The sequence below is a fragment of the Xiphophorus hellerii genome, chromosome 20 (assembly GCF_003331165.1).
Source record: "Xiphophorus hellerii strain 12219 chromosome 20, Xiphophorus_hellerii-4.1, whole genome shotgun sequence".
Taxonomy (NCBI): Eukaryota; Metazoa; Chordata; class Actinopteri; order Cyprinodontiformes; family Poeciliidae; genus Xiphophorus; species Xiphophorus hellerii.
The window spans coordinates 1440908-1450879 of NC_045691.1; the positions used below are offsets into that span (position 1 = coordinate 1440908).

Below are 9972 nucleotides of genomic sequence, written 5' to 3' on the forward strand. Positions count from 1 at the left end.
CCAAATGTAGCGGAGTCCCGCTGGCGTTGCTAGGCGAGGGGCTGGCGTTGCTAGGCGAGGGGCTGGCGTTGCTAGGCGAGGGGCTGGCGTTGCTAGGTAATGGTCCAGTGAAATGTCAATTTTGTACAACGCTTCCCTTTAAATCCATATAACCCTAGTAAATTTATAACTTCACTAGGGTAATTTCCAAAAAACAAATTTTCTGGTCATTTGTTTATAAAAAAATATATAATTTTCTGTTTTGCATTTTTAATCTGAACAATTTAGCAATACAACAATCAAATACACTAATGGGAAAAATGTACCAAATGTTTTTTGCAATAACTTGGTTGAATAATTGCACAAAATCCTTAAAGCAACATTTGTTAAAAAACCTTTTCAGAAAATTTTACTTCAGTATTAATCATTTATTATCTTTCAAAACAGAGTTCCCATTATAATTGCTACATGTACTGTTTAGACCCGCCTGTTGAGCCTTATAAAAATAACAAGGAAATCACACGTTTCTGTCTTTTCTGGCCATAAAAGTTGATCTTCAGTAAGTGAACACTGAGCTCCGTTTTCACTCAGTTTTGACCACTTTTCTCCCCTGGGATTTTAATGTGAAGTACAACGTGCGCCTTGTTCAGTTGTTTACCTATAATTGTTAAAATGCCAGATTTTCTGTTGACTAAAATGCCTAAAATCAGAGCTACTAAAAAAATAACTTTTTTGGACTATTTGGACTTGAGATGCTGTAAGACTCCACATGTATTGATAAACAATTTCTTTAACTTATGCATTATGTCAGCAAAAGGGTCTAAAACAACAGAACAATAACTAATCTGAGGCAGATTTTAGTTGAGTCACTCTAAATTAGCTCTATATTTTTAAAATAAATAAAACATGTTTACTTGGCTGGTGACCCGTTGGACCGTTGAACTAAGACTTCTGATTTTCCTTCACCTGAACAGACTGGAGCCTCAATATGGCAGTCTTACGGTGGCCGACAGGTGCAAATGCGCAGCAAAAGAGAAAACATGCAAACAAAAAAAAAACACGCGCACAAATTAAATGCGGCAAGCAAAAAGAGAGACGCAAACACCCCCGAATGAAATGCAGCAAACAAAAAGAGAGACGCAAACACCCCCGAATGAAATGCAGCAAACAAAAAGTGTTGAAAACGGAAGTGCTCCAGACCACTAGGGGGAGTCAAAGAAAATAGTATTCATTTCTATGGGACCAGATGCAAGATTCAGAGAAAGAAATTTGAAAGAAAGTAAAGGTATCTCTCTGAATCTTGCATCTGGAAAGTGTGATTATTGTGAGAAGTCTGAAACAATAGAGCATGTTATTTTAGAGTGTTGTAAGTATGAAGAAGAGAGAAGATGCATGCTGAGAGAGTGTGTAGGTATTAAAGAAAGGTTTAATTTAATAGAATTTTTGAGGAGAGATTTCGGGAGTAGACATATTCAAATAATTATTCGGTATCTTACAAAAACAAAGCTATTTCATAGGATATGAGTAGAGCAAGTTGGGTGTGAGTGTGTAAAGAATATCAAAGAGGGGTATATAAAGCTATAAGCAAGTTGGATAATATAAGCAGGTGTGTATGTGTGGGGGTATGTTTAATCAGGAGTTAATGGAGGGAAAAGGTAGAAAGTGAAAGTTTATAGACCATCTCGAACCACACTCCATACTGGTAAGTGGCGGTAATGCTACTGTAAGTTTGTTGCCAACCGCCAATAAATACCAAGAAGAAGAAGAAGAAGAATCTTGCATCTGGTCCCATAGAAATGAATACTATTTTCTTTGACTCCCCCTAGTGGTCTGGAGCACTTCCGTTTTCAACACTTTTTGTTTGCTGCATTTCATTCGGGGGTGTTTGCGTCTCTCTTTTTGTTTGCTGCATTTCATTCGGGGGTGTTTGCGTCTCTCTTTTTGTTTGCTGCATTTCATTCGGGGGTGTCTTCTTTTTTGTTTGCGTCTCTCTTTTTGTTTGCTGCATTTTATTCGCTTTTTGCTTGCCGCATTTAATTTGTGCGCGTGTTTTTTTTTTTGTTTGCATGTTTCTCTTTTGCTGCGCATTTGCACCTGTCGGCCACCGTACAGTCTTGATATTTATCTGTCTATTCATCTCTCACTTCACTCTACAGCGTTAACTTGCTAATCCTAATAATCAGCTCATTTTTTTGCTTAGCACTTTTGCTAACTTTGAATGCATGTAGCGCAGTTAGCATCTGCTAAATGAAATTCTAAAGTGCAAATTTACTCGGCTGTTTTGTAAGCTTTCACTTGAATAAAGTTTTACATTTCTGTTAAAGTTTTGGTTATCAATTGTTATGAATTCTTCAAGTAGTTCTACCTTTATATTCATGCTTTTATTTTGAAATCTGTTTAGGCAGCAGCTCCGTTTCCTCTCCTCACATTCTGCACCTGTGATGTGGTGCAGCAGGTGACGTGGGGTATCAACATAGTTGAAGTTAGCGTGTTAGCATTAGCTTCTGCTAAATATTAGGTTGATGTAGCCAGTTAGCGTTAGCAGAGCTAATGTTTATGAGTAGTCCCTGGTGGTTAACGCAGTTAGCTTTTTGTGGGAAGAGTGACACCATGTTGTGGATGTAAAATTAAAACCTGTGTAAGACACAACAAAATGGCCGACTTTCTACACAGTGGATTGAGTCTGAACCAGTTCCAAGGAGGAGCCAAAGGCAAAAGCGAGAGTCCAAATACTGAATAAAATAATGTAAAATTTATAACACTGGTTCTGATTGTGTGACATCAGGCTAATGGGCTTCAGCAGAAAAGTCCAACCAATTACGTAAAACTGACAGAGATCAACAACAGAAGTCTGTGTGAAAACCTTTTTCTCAACTATTAATAATAATAATGGTGCATTAGTCTATTTACCTTGAACTGGGGGTTTTATTCCCAGGAATTTTTACGACATTCTTGTTTTATTAGTCAGTGCAGCAGAGCTGACAGGACCCCCTCCGAGGACGTCCAGACAGTGTCAGAGAGTTCAGAACCGCATCATATAAAACATTACCCAGTCAATCTGACAGAGTTTCCCTGACTGCTTATATAAAATGTAAATTATCCTGAAGGGAAAGTCTAACCCCATACACACTGAACATGTGGTTTTATGATTGGCACGCCTGACCAAAACCAGTTTACAGACCAGTTGAGCTGAAGGGAGTGGAGAGGAAAGTCGACCATAGAAAAAAATCTCTCCCTCCCACTTTAGCCTGTAAAGAACTGAACTGAGAAAATGAAACAGAGATTTCTGGAGGAGTTTAGTGACAGGAAGTCAACACAATGCTGCTAAATCCTTCAGCTGATCCAAAACGCTCCAACAGTTCTGATGAAAATCAAAGAGGCACCTTGATCACAGTGAAGTTGAAACGATTAGTCGGACTAATCATTATTAACCAATTATTAATCATGAAATAATCGTCAACTAATTTAATAATCATTTAATCATTAACTGGGTTATAAAGACTAAAAAATATATAGAACAAGTTTTGCATTTAAGATAAAAATATTTTTGTCTGTAAATATGTTGACCCGAAATTCCTCTTGTGATAAAGTTTAGTGCTATATTATTGCATTTTTGGCTGTAAAACGTTTATTTTCTTATTTTAAAAAGGAATTGAATTGTTTATTTGCATTTTTTTAAATTGAAAAATATGTAGAACGTGCCCATTTTTAATCTGGTTAATCGATTAATCATCAGAGTAATTGATAGAATAATCGATTACTAAACTAAAATAATCCTGTAATTTATGTCCTTTTTGATAAAAAAAAGGTTATAGAAGATTTTTTCTTCCAACTACTCCTTAAAACTCTTGTTTATATCAACATTTGAATTGTTCATTTTACATCGAAAATAAAATGCACAAACTAATAAGTAAAATAAATCACTTTTGTTACTCGAGACAACACTTGTGGTGAACTGGCACTTTTTATAAATAAACGGAATTGAATTGAAAATTTGATTGAAAACTGAGTCAGTTTGTTGTTCAGATTGATTGATTATAAAAACCAGAACACTGCATTAAGACGAGACTAAAACTAATTTTTCATCAAATCTGGACAAAACAGGATAAGAAAGCTGAATATTTCCGTCTCCTTCTGCCATTCCTTTCTTTTTAGCATCAATTACACACTTCATTAAATGATGCATCCACAAACAATCAACACGAGTCTGAGGGGCAATAAAAGCAGGACAAGAGCCCTGAAGATCAGCTCGCTTCATTAGAGCAAAATGGCAGCCAGCCGCTAAAAACCTCCTAATAAAGATCCTTCACCTCTAACTGCAGCTTTGTCCCGATTGTGTGAATCCAGAGATCCAACAGAGGCGCTGCCTTTCCCCAGAGATCATTTCACTAAACCTGCAGTACGAACTGCAACGGAGGACAAGAGGAATAAATAAACCAGGCGCTGATTCTGACCCGGTTTGTTGCGTTGATGTTTTTTCTGGCAGCCGGTCAGTTTGAGTTGCCCTCACTGATGGGTTCATGAGAAAGAGTCGCTCTGGTTCTGAGAGAGAAAACTTCTGACTTGAAGACGGGAGGAAACATGGAACATGAGTTTAACTTAAAGATTTGCTTCTGCAATTTACAAAACTTAAAGTGCATTCACAGCTGATCGTCTGGTAAACTCGGTTCAATTGGAGACCAAAGTTGCAACATTTGCTACCAGCAGCTGCTCTCTTTCACACTGCACTGTTAAAGCAACCACACCTCAGACCTCCTGGCCTGTGGGGGCGCTGCACCAAGAACCATCAAAGGAAACGACACAAAAACCTCAGAAGAAGAAACTCAGCGTAACTTCCTTTTTCACAAAATTCTGGGAAAATACAGCAAAGACAAACATGTTAGCCTAGCGCTAATGGGAGAAACATCTTGTGGTCTTTTTATAAAGACATAAGAGAAATCCTACAGCCACTAAAATCTGATGCTCCATTTTTGTTTACATTTTGTAAAGAAAGACGTTGAGTTCAGTGTCTCCAGAGGTTTTTGTTTTGTTTCCTTTTGTAGTTCTTGGTGCAGCGCCCCCACAGGCAAGGAGGGGAACAGGTTCCTTTGACAGTAATACAGAGAGCAGCAGCAGAACATGTAACAAAAGTCTACTGGCCTATCAGGAAAACATCCTGAGAAACAGCAGGACAAAAGAAAAGTCAGATGTGTTATTTGGAGAACAAATAACACATTACATAACAACATGAATATGAAACCATTGAAATTCAGTTGAGGTTTTCTGAAAAGCAAACTGAATGACTTTCACCCTAAATCTTCCTCGAAAGCATTTAGTGTTTGATAAATGTGACAAGGTTTAAAAGTTATTTCTTCTGAGTAGCTGAAGATTTACTGTGAAACTGAATCACCAAGCAACTCGAGTTCAGCCAAAGTTCCCACTCAAGTGAAGGCTTTTGATGCGACTTTTCTGCAGAAATGAAACCTGATATCTGAAAATAAATGCACAACAGCAGCAGGCCATGAAAACGAACCGGGATCAGAAGATTACAACAGAAATGACATGAACTGAAAATCACAGTTACAACATCCAGTCAGTCTGAAGCCACGACCAACATCTCTGCTGCACGGTCCCTCAGAGTCAGTGTTGAGAAAAATACTTTATTTAATAATTGATTATTAATTGATGTAAACAGGCTTCAAAAAGACCATCTGCTGAAAAAAAACTGTTCTCAGAGCACCATTAAGCCAAACCTGCACAAAAAATCTATACATTTTGCAATTAAAATAAAAAACGTTGTCTGCAAATATAATTGAACCCCAATATTTACGTCCACTAAATAAAAAGACACAAACATTTTTTTTCTCAGTGTCTGAAGTTAAAGCTGATCAAACGTTTCTTGTTTTAGCTTAGATAGAATCACCAAAACTATTTCTATTTGGCAGAAAACTTGTTGAGTTGGTCAGTAACTATGCTAGGGCCAAAATAAGACAAAATTAAAAATTATAATTAAAAAAATTTAATTGTAAGAATAAAGTCATTATATTACAAGACGGCTTCAGCCTCAGGCCGTTTAATGTTTTGTCTCTTTTTGTTCTTTGGATGCCAACAAAAACAAATGTGTTTCAGTTTGATGTCAATAAAGGCTGATTCTTTCTCTAAAGTCATAATATTATGACTTTCTCATGCATCATTTCTCGTAATACTACAATTTTCTTTTATTTTCAGTTTCTTAGCTTGGCCCTAATTCCATTTTAGGTGAAAACAAAAAAAACATTTACTTTCTTATTTCAAGAAGGAATTGAAAGATTTGTTTATTTGCACCTTTTAATATATTTCTACTATATATTTATATATATTCCTTTATTTAACCAGGTAAACCCCGTTGAGATCTAGATCTCAGTTTCAAGAGCGACCTGGGCAAAAAAAGTTGCAATACATAGCAACCTGGTTACAAGATAAAAACAATTATTGCATATTCACAAGTATAAAACAATAAAAACAATTTAAAAACAATGACACTGTTTCATAGAATCTTGTTGCCTATCTTTAAGAACTGCTCGAAATAAGTCCAGTGAAATCATTTCCGACATCTTAAGTTCAGACTGCAACTAACCCTACTATCGTATAAAAGAGTTAAATAAAAAATCTTGCAGAATGTGGTGAATTTTTTCCTTTTTTTATCCAATTAATTGTCAGAATAATCGATAATTAAAACAATCGTTAGTCTGTAGCAGGTAGGATACTGACTGCTGTAAGCTAACCTATCCGTTTACTCAGTATAACTTTGAATTGAGGCATTAAACAGATTAAACTTCAGTAATATAATAATAAAATGAGTCACAGCTGCTGAAAGCAAAGGAAACTCACCGTACAGGATGAAGAACCAGTTATTTCCAACTGTCAGCGCCGGTCCAGCAGGCCGAATGGAGTCATATCTGACGCTGCTTTCTGCCTCTGTGTGTGTGTGTGTGTGTGTGTGTATGGGTTTGGCAGCCGCCTGTTCGGTCCTGATAGCGCTCAGTCTTGCAGAAGCTCAGCTGGGTTTTAGAACAATGTAGAAACTCTGTTTCTTCTTCTCCTCCTCATTTGTTGTGTGAGAAACGTTTACTTCTCCAGCTCTGCCTCAGATTTTCTCTCCACTCCCTTTTCTGGGTTTCTCTCCTCCTCTTCCTCCTCCTTCCCACACTTCTCACTTCGTCATCCAGATATTTTATATTTCTTTTTATTTTAACATTCTCTGTAAGTTAATGTTTTTCAAACTCTGTCGTTTATTCATGCAGCTACATTTCTTTTTTCTCTTTCTGATATTTAAATGTTGCTGTTTTCTTTGTCTCTCGTTGCTTTTTAAGTACTTCTCTCCCATTTTTAGGGTTTTTTATAGAAAAGTCTCCCACTCTTCCCTTCCTCCACTCTTTTCTTTCCTTCCCCCCCCCCCCGCCTCCGCTTGGTGAGTATCATGTTTGGCTTTAAACTACAGAACTTGGCTCCGACTCAGACCTCATACATCAGTAATCTGATTGATGGCCACTCATTTCTCCAAATAAATATTGCACCCTGGAAGGAGGGTCACCACCTCTGTGTGTTTGGAAATAACCTAAAACATGTTTAGTCCCTGATTGGGAGGCGTTTGAGTAAAATTATTAAGAACAAAGGAGTTTAATGTTTGTTCACACGGCCATTTTAATTGCAGTCATGTTTGTGGTTCACAAGGCCATTTTGAATAAATGAGCAGCCCATGAGAATGAAGAGAAATATGTGGAGTTGTTAAAAGCCACCACATCCAGCCTGCTTCTCTCTTCTGGCTCTTAGAAAACCAGACTTTCAGCCTCTGAAATTTGCAGTTAAATTAAAGCCAGCCTGAAGCCTCATTCAGGATGTCTTCACCCCGATAGTGCAGTTGACTCGGTTGGATTGGAGACCAAATTTTCAGCTGCACTGAGTCAAACCAACCAAACCCTTTGAAAAACCTGTTCCCCTCCTCACCTGTGGGGGCGCTGCACCAAGAACTACTGAAGGAGAATACACGAAAACCTCTGAAGAAGACACTGAGCTCAACTTCCTTCTTTATGAAATGCAAACAAAAATGGAGTGGTGTTAAATTTTAGTGATTGGAGGATTTCTCCAACTAGCATTAGCCTAATGTGTTTGTTTTGCTTGTATTTACCCAGAATGCCCTGCGCTGTAGTCCACTTCTTCCTTTTGGAACGATGTCTGGTCCACTTGTTGTTCACATATACATTCAACGTGCACCAGAGTTCACATGGATTTTCTAAGCTGAGCTCCAGCATGTTTGGTCAGCTAATTTTAACGCTGTATGCGCTGTACAATGGCTGCTGGCAAAGACAAGTGTTTTGTTGTTAAATTACCATCCTGAAACCACTTACTGGATCCTTGTTTGTTGTGCTGGAGGCTCCACTTCTGCTTTTCAAAGATACGCCATTGTATAATTACGCATCTGCCAAAGAGACTGAAATCTGATTATGTAGGAATAATTTTATGCAATAAATGTAATTAACATGTTTTGTAACCCATAAATCTATCCTAACTTGTTCAAGAAAGTACCGTTGGTCACCTTTCGTGTCTGAATGCTGTGAAAATGTGAAATATAATTCATGGTTTATAAACAAACATGGCCAGTAAAGTTGATTCCATTTCTGTATCACAACTCATGACACAACTTTCAGTTTTCACAGGAAGAGACGCTTGTGTTGCGACTGAATTCCTTTAAAACGCCTCTGTGATTTAAACACGTTTCTCATCTCAACATTAAATCTGCTTACAATGTTTAATAAAAAAAGTGTCACCCACTGTGTAACTGAAAACAGACAAACATAAATATACAAATCTGCCTGGTCAGTAAGACGCTGACACACACACACACACACGCACGCACACACACACACACACACCGACTCGGTATTCACACATGCTGCATCAGCTGGCCCGTTCACAGCCTCACCAACACATGTGAGACACAGATAAGAGCAAAGAGACGGCGGCATCCTGTTTATGCTGCTCCACTCCCTCTGCACACGCTGCAGCTGCAGCAGCTGATGATGATCGGATATACGGGCGTGTTTGTGCTGCGACCAGAATGAAGTTTATAGGGGCAGCATTATGTGTTTTCAGGCACATACAGCCATTTTACTGCTTAATCAGGTAACTATGTTACCTTCAGTTGTTATTAAAATGCTTCACATAAAATATGACTTAAAAGAAATTTTACTTTGTAATTCAACGCCTTCAAATTGGGCCTGTGTCTCTTTTTTCTCCCCTCCAGGGTCTTTTGTGGCTCTAGTGTCTCTTATAGGAAAGTAGGCTGACAGGAAAGGGGGAAGACATGCGGCAAATATCGCCGGGTCTGGGAATCGAACCCACGGCGAGGACTCAAGGCCTCCAAACGTGGGTCGCGCTATCCCCTACGTGTGTTTCTTCTTCTTTCATTTCTGAGGTTATACGGGTTCTACCGCGGCGTATTGGGGCCGATATGGTTAGGAAAAAGAAACGAGTAAATTCCTGCCAAAAAATAAAACAAAAACTTTTGAGATTAATATCAGAAATTATCTAGAAAAAAACTGAATTTCAAACAGCAATTTCTTTTGGAAATTTGGAGTTTCAAAAGTAAACATTTTTGCAAATTTGGTTTGGAGAAAATGGAAAATTTTCCAAAATGTTTTCTAGAAAAAATTAAGATTTTTTTTTCTTGCACATTTTAGACTTTTGGAGATCAGAAATTTCCTTGTTTTTTCTAGAAAACTTCTGAAATTACTCTGTTAATGTCTGAGTTTAATATTTAGTTCTTTTTGGCCCATATTTGCTGTTGTGGGTTTCGGTTTCTGAGGAACCAGGAGGAGGAGCTGATTGGTCGGTCAGTGGACGTTTCGTCCAATCACAATGTTCCCAGGATGTGGTTGAGTCCAACCGACAGGACGAGAAAAATCCTCTGAATTTTGAGTTTCCCTTAAAGATGCTTTAATCTAGAAAAACACTCCCCCTAGTGGCCACACCGGT

At 38.0% G+C, this 9972-nt stretch overlaps 1 protein-coding gene across 2 annotated transcripts in view; it reads right to left on the reverse strand.

The window, feature by feature from the left end:
- ripor3 (RIPOR family member 3) overlaps nucleotides 1–7095 on the reverse strand; it is a 38830-nt gene extending 31735 nt beyond the window's left edge. The window contains exon 1 of one of the 2 annotated variants that reach the window (XM_032548439.1): nucleotides 6829–7095. The gene's annotated coding sequence lies outside the window, so the exon portion shown is untranslated. The remainder of the gene's footprint in view (nucleotides 1–6828) is intronic. The other variant, XM_032548440.1, reaches the window with a different exon arrangement.
- Between the last annotated feature and the right edge of the window lie 2877 nt (nucleotides 7096–9972).